Source organism: Papio anubis, chromosome 7 (assembly GCF_008728515.1).
Source record: "Papio anubis isolate 15944 chromosome 7, Panubis1.0, whole genome shotgun sequence".
NCBI classification, from domain to species: Eukaryota; Metazoa; Chordata; class Mammalia; order Primates; family Cercopithecidae; genus Papio; species Papio anubis.
Window position 1 is genome coordinate 24,263,365 of NC_044982.1, and position 8,981 is coordinate 24,272,345.

General features: G+C 33.9%; 1 long non-coding RNA gene across 1 annotated transcript; it reads right to left on the reverse strand.

Annotated features, from left to right (window-relative positions):
• Positions 1-260: 260 nt before the first annotated feature.
• On the reverse strand, positions 261-6,539 carry LOC116275697. Its single transcript, XR_004184832.1, has 2 exons — positions 5,995-6,539; positions 261-3,961 (listed from the first exon to the last, which is right to left on the reverse strand). It is a non-coding gene; the product is annotated as an uncharacterized LOC116275697 (long non-coding RNA).
• Between the last annotated feature and the right edge of the window lie 2,442 nt (positions 6,540-8,981).

An 8,981-nucleotide genomic window follows, 5' to 3' on the forward strand; every position in this document is an offset into this window, starting at 1 on the left:
ATATCTAATTACTGAACTTATGTATTGTGAATCTTATTCAGGATATCCTGTAGAAGGAAAACTTAGGTTTCATTTTAACTATAACCAATCAAGATTTTACCCCATTTTTTAGTAAAATAGTCTTTCAAATTAGTCCTAACGTGTAGATAATTAGAGACATTGCTTATTGAGGTTCAAAAGTTTTGTGAAAGTGAATTTTCTGGTTTCATTAGGTAATGATTTACACATCCTATTCTAGTTTGTTGTTGTTGTTGTTGTTGTTTTTCCTATCAAGTAACTTAGAGTATGTCCAGCAGCTTTTTCTAGATCATTTTAGCAGTTTACTGGCTTCATCATGTAATGGGCAGAAATTTTCGAAAGGATCAAATAACTTAATTCCTCTTCTGGTGACAGGATTTTAAATTGTTTTTATTTAATTTAATTTTCTGTAAGATTAAATTTTGTTAAATAATTTGGTCCTTTTAAAAATAGATGTTACAATGGCATTATTTAGAATTAATATGAACTCAAGTGTATTTTATATAGATGTAGTATCTATACAAAGAAGGTGGTAACATAATTTTGCTCCTTTTAACTTCCTAGATAATTTCAAAAGTCTATTTTTTATTTATTTATTTTTTATACTTATTAAAGGAGCTCTCAGGGTCTTTGAGAATAATTTTTTTTTTTTGGTAGTTTTTGCTTATAGAAACATGGGACGAGTAATCGCAGGAGTCATTTAGGAAAGGGTGAATAGGCGCTACTTTATTTTTATACACACAGAGCCTGGGCAGCTAATGGGCTTCAGGTGTAAAACCCTGAAGTAAGAAGATCTTTGCTAATTAATAAGATCCTTGGTCTAGTTATAGAAAAGCATTAGAATAACACAGATCCTGAGCTAAGTTGTTTTTACTTTTATGTTTGAGAATCACCAAAGCCAAGCCAGAGGTAGGAAAGAACTTAATGTTATCCAAGCCACACTGTAATGCCCAGCAGCCCAATACACTCTCTCAGAGAGACATTCATTTGTAAATGAAAAAGAAGCCCAGCGGTCTCTGGAAACAAGAAAGGGAGTTTGGCAGAAGCAGCCAGGGATCCAGAGAGAAACACTTACGACTTTGACAAATTAAACAAATTTTCTGACTCTCACATATGCAAAAATGTGGTGACAAGACTTGCCTAACAGAGTTATTGTAAGAATTAAATAAGATGCAAGAAAACTCTGATGCATAGCTGAAAGCCCATAGACGATAGTCTCATCCCCCTTTCCTTTGCACAAGGTCTAACTTGGGAGAAAGCAGTGGTTGAGGGATGCAAAGCTTGTACCTCTTCCTCTGGTGCAAAGTCCAGGGCCACCCTGGGAAGTGTCTCCTCACAAGGCCAGCTTTCGGGGCAACTGTGCTTGATTTGATGCTCTACTATCCCTATTTTGAAATCTTTCATATGTTTGAACAAGGAATCTCTCATTTTCATGTTTCACTGGACTCCACAAATTATGTAGCTGGTCCTGCTTCTGCAGTGCTGGAAGATAAGTGACTACTGCTTTCTCTCCTGGTTGGGGGGGCACCCAGGCCCAACACTGCTCTGGAGAAGAGCTCTAAAATCAGCTAGAATTTACCAGTCTTTTCCTGGTGAAACAGATGTTATTATCTAAAAATGTTCACTGGCGTGAAACTTTAAGGAAGTAAGTAATAAGGCAGTAAATGAAGAGTTAGAGCTTTCCAGAAACATGACTCTGAAATCTTCAGAATATTGGTGAATACACTCTTCTACTTAATTTTTTAAATCTTGGTCGAAGAGTTGAGATAAGTTAGAGACAGATAACTTTTAGTAGAACACTGGTTTTCAGGGGCTGAAGAATAAATATCATATATCAATTACTGTACCATGTACTTAAAATTTATTAAGAAAGTAGATCTTATGTTAAGTGTTCTTTCCTTCAAACATAATAATATAAATAAAGGGGCTGGGAGGAAACTTTGGAAGATGGTGAATATGTTTATGGCTTTGATAGTGGTGATGGTTTCACAGGCATGTACTTATCGAATTGTATACATTAAATAGGTACAGTTTTTTACATGTCAATCATCTCAACAAAGTGGTTTTAAAAATAGACACTAAAATCAAATGAACAAACTCATATTACAATTTTACAGTTTAATGTCATTTATTTATTGGAAACCTAGCTATCTTGCAACCTCACTTATTCAAAATACAATCAGTAGCATAAAAATGGAGTACAAAGGACACTTAACAAATAAAGTGTGGGAAAACAAAAGCATTAGAGTCTATTGACTTTACTTAGAGGACTTATCTTCAAGTCAATACTGCTAAAGGGCTTTCTGGTTTCCAAACTTTCAGTTGATTAAATATAATAAATTACACCAGGAGAGACTACTTAAATGGTGCTGGAATCCAGAAGAAGGATTGTTACTAACAGCGAGTGTGAAAATATATACACTAATATATACATAAACACACATACAGCATGTACATATACACAGACATGTACACACTCATACACATGTCCAATAACATTCCAGGTAAAGTTGCAAAATACTGTTAACATTTATTGCAAGGAAAAACAGTTTCATGCCTCTGTAGTTTTCAAATGCAACACCATTTTCATAGCTGGCATTTGCTATCATCGACAATGGGCCTGCTGTGATTTTATGCCTTTCCCCGTATGATTTCTAATCCTCACATCGGTTGCTTGTAGTAATATTATTGTCTCCATTTTACAGAAAAGAAAATTGAGATTCAAACAAAGGTTAAGTTGTTTGTTCAATATTCCAAGGTAACCAGATGTAAAAGTGCTCAGTGCTGGCTATCCCCCCAAAAAGGTCTGGTTTTAATCGTATTAAAATAAGAGAAACACATTTATCTTCATAATGATAACCCGTCATTAAGAGGATGTAAGTATATGTTCCTTATACTCCTTTAAAGAAAAGATGTTCCTACGGTTTGAATGTGCCCCCTTCCAAATTCAGGTGTTGAAACTTGCGGGCACATCTATGAAAACTTGCCCCCAAAATCCAGGGAGAGCTGAGAGGTCAAAGAAAGACGCTGGTATATCCAGTTTCTGAGAAATAAGCATTTAATAGGGACATACAAACAAAAGATATATTCATGTCTCGAGTGGCAGACAGACAAGATAGTGAATTCCCATGACGTGATACCTGGGAATCACATATACCCTTTCCCTGTGGTATAGAAGCCCCGCAGACCCAGGGCTTCTGTATCACAGGGAAGGGGTATAAGTGATTCAGAAGGGATATGTAGGACAATTGCTTAAGCGCAAGACTTAGGGTAACATCAAAATCATTTGACGTAAGGACAGGATTTCTCATAAGTAAGTGCACTTACACAAGGAACAATAGATACAATGGAAATCTTAGAGGCAGTCCCAGAACAAGGGTTAATCAGAAGTTAACATAGCAGATTAGCATCGAAGATGGAGTTGCTTTAGCCTCCACAAAACTTAATGACCAATGTGATAAAGATGGGGGTCTTTAAGAATTGATTTGGTTATGAGGGCTCCTCCCCCATGAATGGGATTAACGTCCTTATAAAAGGCTTCACACAACACTGGGCCCTCCTAATCTTCTGCTCTTCTGTCGTGTGAGGATACAGCATTCTTCCCCTCCAGAGAATGCAGCAACAAGGTACCACCTTGGAAGCAGAGAGCAGCCCTCAGCAGCCATTGAGTTTGCTAGCACTTTGATCTTGGACTTCCCAGCCTTCAGAACTGTGAGACAGTAAATTTCTCGTCTTTAGAAAGTATGCAGTGTCAGATATTTTGTTAAACAGCACAAAATAAGCTAAGAGATGAATAACACATTTTAGAAAGATGATATAGCAAACAGATTATCATTTTTTTCCTTAATGATACTTGGAATTTTAGCTATTTGAATTAAATTCATAGAACTTACATCCAAAGAGTTTCAGATAAAGAACTAATCTGTCATCCTTCTTTGCAGTCCTGTGGCAGAGATAAACCAATAAAAATAAATATGGAGTAAGGTAATATTATGGCATTCAAAAACCATCATAAAAATATCCTAATAGTTCTTTCATAGGGAAATTCCTATTTACTTTTTTCTTAATTGTTAATATGAAATATGGGCAGAGATTTATGCATAAAACATTTATTTCAGTGTGATTTAAAATGTAAAAAATTGTTTTGAGACAGAGTTTCGATCTGTCACCCAGGCTGGAGTGCAGTGGCATGATCTTGGCTCACTGCAACCTCTACCTCCCAGGTTCAAGCAATTCTCCTGCCTCAGCCTCCCAAGTAGCTGGGATTACAGGTGCATGCCACCACACCCGGCTAATTTTTTGTATTTTTAATAGAGACAGGGTTTCACCATGTTAGCCGGGATGGTCTCAATCTCCTGACCTTGTGATCTGCCCACCTCGGCCTCCTAAAGTGCTGGGATTACAGGCATGAACCACCGTGCCCGGCCTGAAATGAAAAAATTTTGTCGCAAACAAATGCTAGGGAAATAATTGTTAAATAAATCATGGCAGATATATGTGTGCATGTGTGTATATATATATGTATATCTCCATATGACATATGTGATATTACATTACATATATGATACTGTGTTGCCATTGAAATTGTATTGGAAAATGTTTAATATCTTCAAAAACTTACAGGCAATTAAGTATTTATATCCCAAAGAGTATATGCAGTAGAGTAGCTATTCATGCGGTTTTCCAGGTATTATCAGTTGGCCCACTTTCCACAAAAATTATAGGATCAGTATTACTGGTCTCTTCATGGTTGAGTTGAGCCAGGCAATAGTTCTGGCATTTAACTGTCAATTAAAACCCCTCTAGAACTCTCTTTTTCTCACGTAGTGCAGCAACTGCCAAATTTTTAATGGTGGTTGCACTATCAGCTCAGGTCTAAGAATAATTTTTATTAGTAGAATCTACTAAGCACGTTGTCTTAGTCAGTTCAGGTTTCTTTAATGAAACACCATAGACTGAATGGCTTATGAACAACAGAAATGTATTTCTCACAGTACTAGAAATCTGAGATCACAGTGCAGAAGTTCTGGTAAAGCTTCTCTTCTAGGTTGCAGAGAGCCAACTTTTTGAACAGAGCAACAGAGCTTTCTGGAGTCTCTCTTTTAGGGACACTAATCCATTCATGAGGGCTGTACCCTCATGATGCAGTTGTCTACCAAAGGCCCCACCCCCTACTATTACATTGTGGGGTAGGACTTCAGCATATGAATTTTAGGGGAACAAAAACACTCAATCTATAACACCCCTTTGAAATCCTTAATAGAGTTTTGTCTATTCATTAAAAATATTAAACAATTGCAACGCACGAAGCATTAAACAAATAGCAGTACATGGCAGTAATTAAACAGATTCCCAGGAAGTTTACATTCTAGTGAAGGAAAACAAAAAATAAATAAATAAATGTAAAATCTGTCAGATGACTATTAAAGGGTAGAGATGATACTTTCTACTGAAACAGATTGGTTGTAATGAATTTACAAGTTATTTACCCTTCTAAATAGATATTATGTGTCCACATACCTAGGTCAATGTTCAGTGTTCAACAGAGCCCGTAACTGTATGGGCACTACATACCAAATCAAAATGGTGTTTTCATTAATGGAAGGTATTGTTTTATAAACTCTTATTTTATAAACCAATCTCCATATAGTTCATATAGTGTCGGGACTCAAAATCCACTTGTATTTGGATGCACTCAAATTTATATGCACTTCATTTACAGCTGACCTGATTAAAATATTGAGAATGCATGTAATCTGTAGGTGATTCCTTTTATACTTGTTGCTGAATTATGTTTCAAAATGAGTGAAAAATTAGTTCTTTAAATTTAGATGACGTTTATATTGGTAGCTAGACATTAATGTCAAACTCTCAAGATAAATATTTTTGTATTACAAGTCTCCATGCCACAATGTGACCCAGTAGGTTAGCCATAAGGTATGCATGCTCCAGTAGCATCCAGGACACTTAACCAACCTTAGAATCATGGCTGCTGCTTCACACCCACATTTTCAATATCACACAAGATTCTCTTGTGGCCAAGCCTAACCTGAAACCATATAGGAAATAAAATTTTAGAAAATGTAGTTCCAACTTAGCTTGTTGATACAGTGTTAATATACCACTGAGTATTTAAAGCCAAAACAATAACTATGTCATATGATGGTCACACTATGAATAGAGAAAAATATATGATAATAACATATATATAAGAGACAGGTAAATAGTAATTACATGTTGCACTGAGAGTAATATAGAACTAATTTGATGTAGAATTTAATACATTTAGGTTGCATATTATAGTGTTTACAGCAACCAAAAAGGTATACTGAAAAAAACCCTATGGTGTAACTAAAACAAAAGCAATAAAGCAGACTGTAAACATATTTGATAATTTAACAGAAGGCAGTAAAGGATAGATAAATAAGTAAGGACAAGATGAGGTAACCAAGTCTGTCTGTCACTGTATTAAATAGAAATAGACTAAATAGTCTAGCTAGAAGAAAATACTATCAGATTGTTAAAAAGAAAAAAAAAAAAACAAGCCCACTTCTATAATTTTAAAAAAAGATTCATTGTAAACACAAAGACACAGGTAGAAAGTAAACAATAGAAACATACTAATCAAAAGAAAACCACTGTGGCTTTCTTAATATCAAAGAAGACACCAAGGGAAAAAATCTGATTAAAGATAGATAGAGATGTTTCATTTTAGGAAGGAATACATTAAAAAGGAAGACTACAATATTGAAAATTTGTATTGGCTAATAATATTTCTTTAAAATGTAAAAATCAGCATTTTACAGAAATAAAGACAATAGAAAAAGCTACAACTGTAGTTGGATATTTTAATTAACTTCTCTTAATAAATGATGGAAGCAGCAGATACACATCATCAAAGATATAAAAGATTTGAATAGTTGTATTGGTCCACTCAATTTCTTTGCTTTTGAGAACATTATACTCAATAATTACAGAATACACATTCTTCTCAAGTGCACACAAAATGTTTAATAAAACAGGTCATATGTTGGGTTAATATCAAGAAATATAAAAGGCAAATATCAACAAATATCAAAGGATTTTCAATATAAATTGTTTTTTAGTAAGTGGCAATAAAACAGAACTGGAAATCAATAACAGAAAGTTAAAGAGAAGATCCCCACATATTTGGAATTTAAGCTATCAATTTTTAATTTAATTATCAATTTTTAAAAACGTAAACAACCCAATAAAAGATGAACAGATGTAATTACCTTTACAAAAGAGCATATCCAAATAGTAATCACATGAACACAGTGCTCAACGGCATTACTTATCAGAAAGATACACATTAAAACCACCCACACCTGCTAGAATTACTAAAATTAAAGACTGACAATTCCAAGTGTTGTCAAGGTTATGGACCTCTGCTGCATTGCTGGTAGCAGTGTAAGATAGTAAAACTAACTACGGAAAACTGGTAGTATTTATAAGAGTAATTTTACTCGCAAATAAGAACCCAAGAGAAAATCATGTATTTGCTTATAAAAAGACATAAACCAGAATGTAGCTAGAAGCTTTACTTAACTTAAATTTGAAGCAGTAAAAATATTCATAAATAACAGAATGTATAAATAAATTTCAGTGTATATGAATGTTATACAATTTTAAAAAGAAAATAAAATACGGCAACATGCAGATAGATGTAATAACTGCATCTTAAAGGTACTATATTGAACAAAAGAAGCCAGACGCAAAAAATTATATGCAACATGCTTTTATATATACACATTTCAATAATGAGCATAATAAATTTATGGCAATAGAAGCTAAAATACTGCTTCCTTTAGGGAGGTATTGATATGGAAAGAAGTATAAGGGATCCCTCCTGGGTACTGAAAATATCATATATTTTGATCTTGGGGAGTAAAATGGGTATGTATATACTTAAGTATCTATCCCCTGAGTCAAAAGCTTAAAATTGCTGCATTTTCTGCTCTTTCCTGATGTAAATTTTGCTCATTACATAAGGAAGAAGCGAAGTAAATATATAAAATATCTGACCATTTGCAACCAGATGTTTTATACATTTCTAATGTCAATTATTTTACAGATGATTGGTTTGCTAACAGAACCCCTTCTGTTCCATCCTGTGTGATGAAGTATCTGTGACCCTCCAAGCACAATAACATGAGCACAAATGTAACACTTGAGTTGTCTAGCAACCGCTTCACCACTATCCACTATGTGGAAGATGTCCCCGGGAACCAGCACGGTTGTTTTCTTAATGTTACCTTGCTGTGTCTTTAAGGGTAGATTATCCTGAGGTAGCCACATGTTTATATGTAGGAATTCTGTAGCAGAAAATTCACTTCTTTTTACTCAGAGCAAGTTGCCCATTTAATCAGTCTTCTAGTACAGTGTAAACATACATATATAACAACGTCTATGATAGGAAACCATTTATCAATTTCTGTATTTTATTTCTCATCTCAAATACTTTTGGAAAACCCAAGGTTTACTATCTTAAGGTAAGGGGAGAAGTTTGCCTTTGAAATATCTGTATGTGTTTTTGATAATTATTGAAATAATTGTCAAGAGTAAATCTAAATTGTTTGCATTGTGCTCTAGTGTGCATAAAAATTGAATGTGTATTAATCCTAAATTTTTATTTTTTTAATCTATGTGCATTCATTAATAGTCTCATTTTTTTAAACCATGGGGAGTATAGAACATAATATAGGTACTCTAACCTGAGAGTAACAAATGAATTTTAAATATTATTAATATTATTAGTTATGTCAGCTAGTTTCTTTCTAAATATGTTAAATCATTTATTTTCTGAGATTTTACAAAACATATCAAGCCCATTATACTCTTCTACATAATAACACATTTTTTATTATTTCTAAATCTACATACAAATTTTATATGATTGGATAAAAAAACAAGAAACAAAAAAAGGTTTGAAAAGGAAGTAT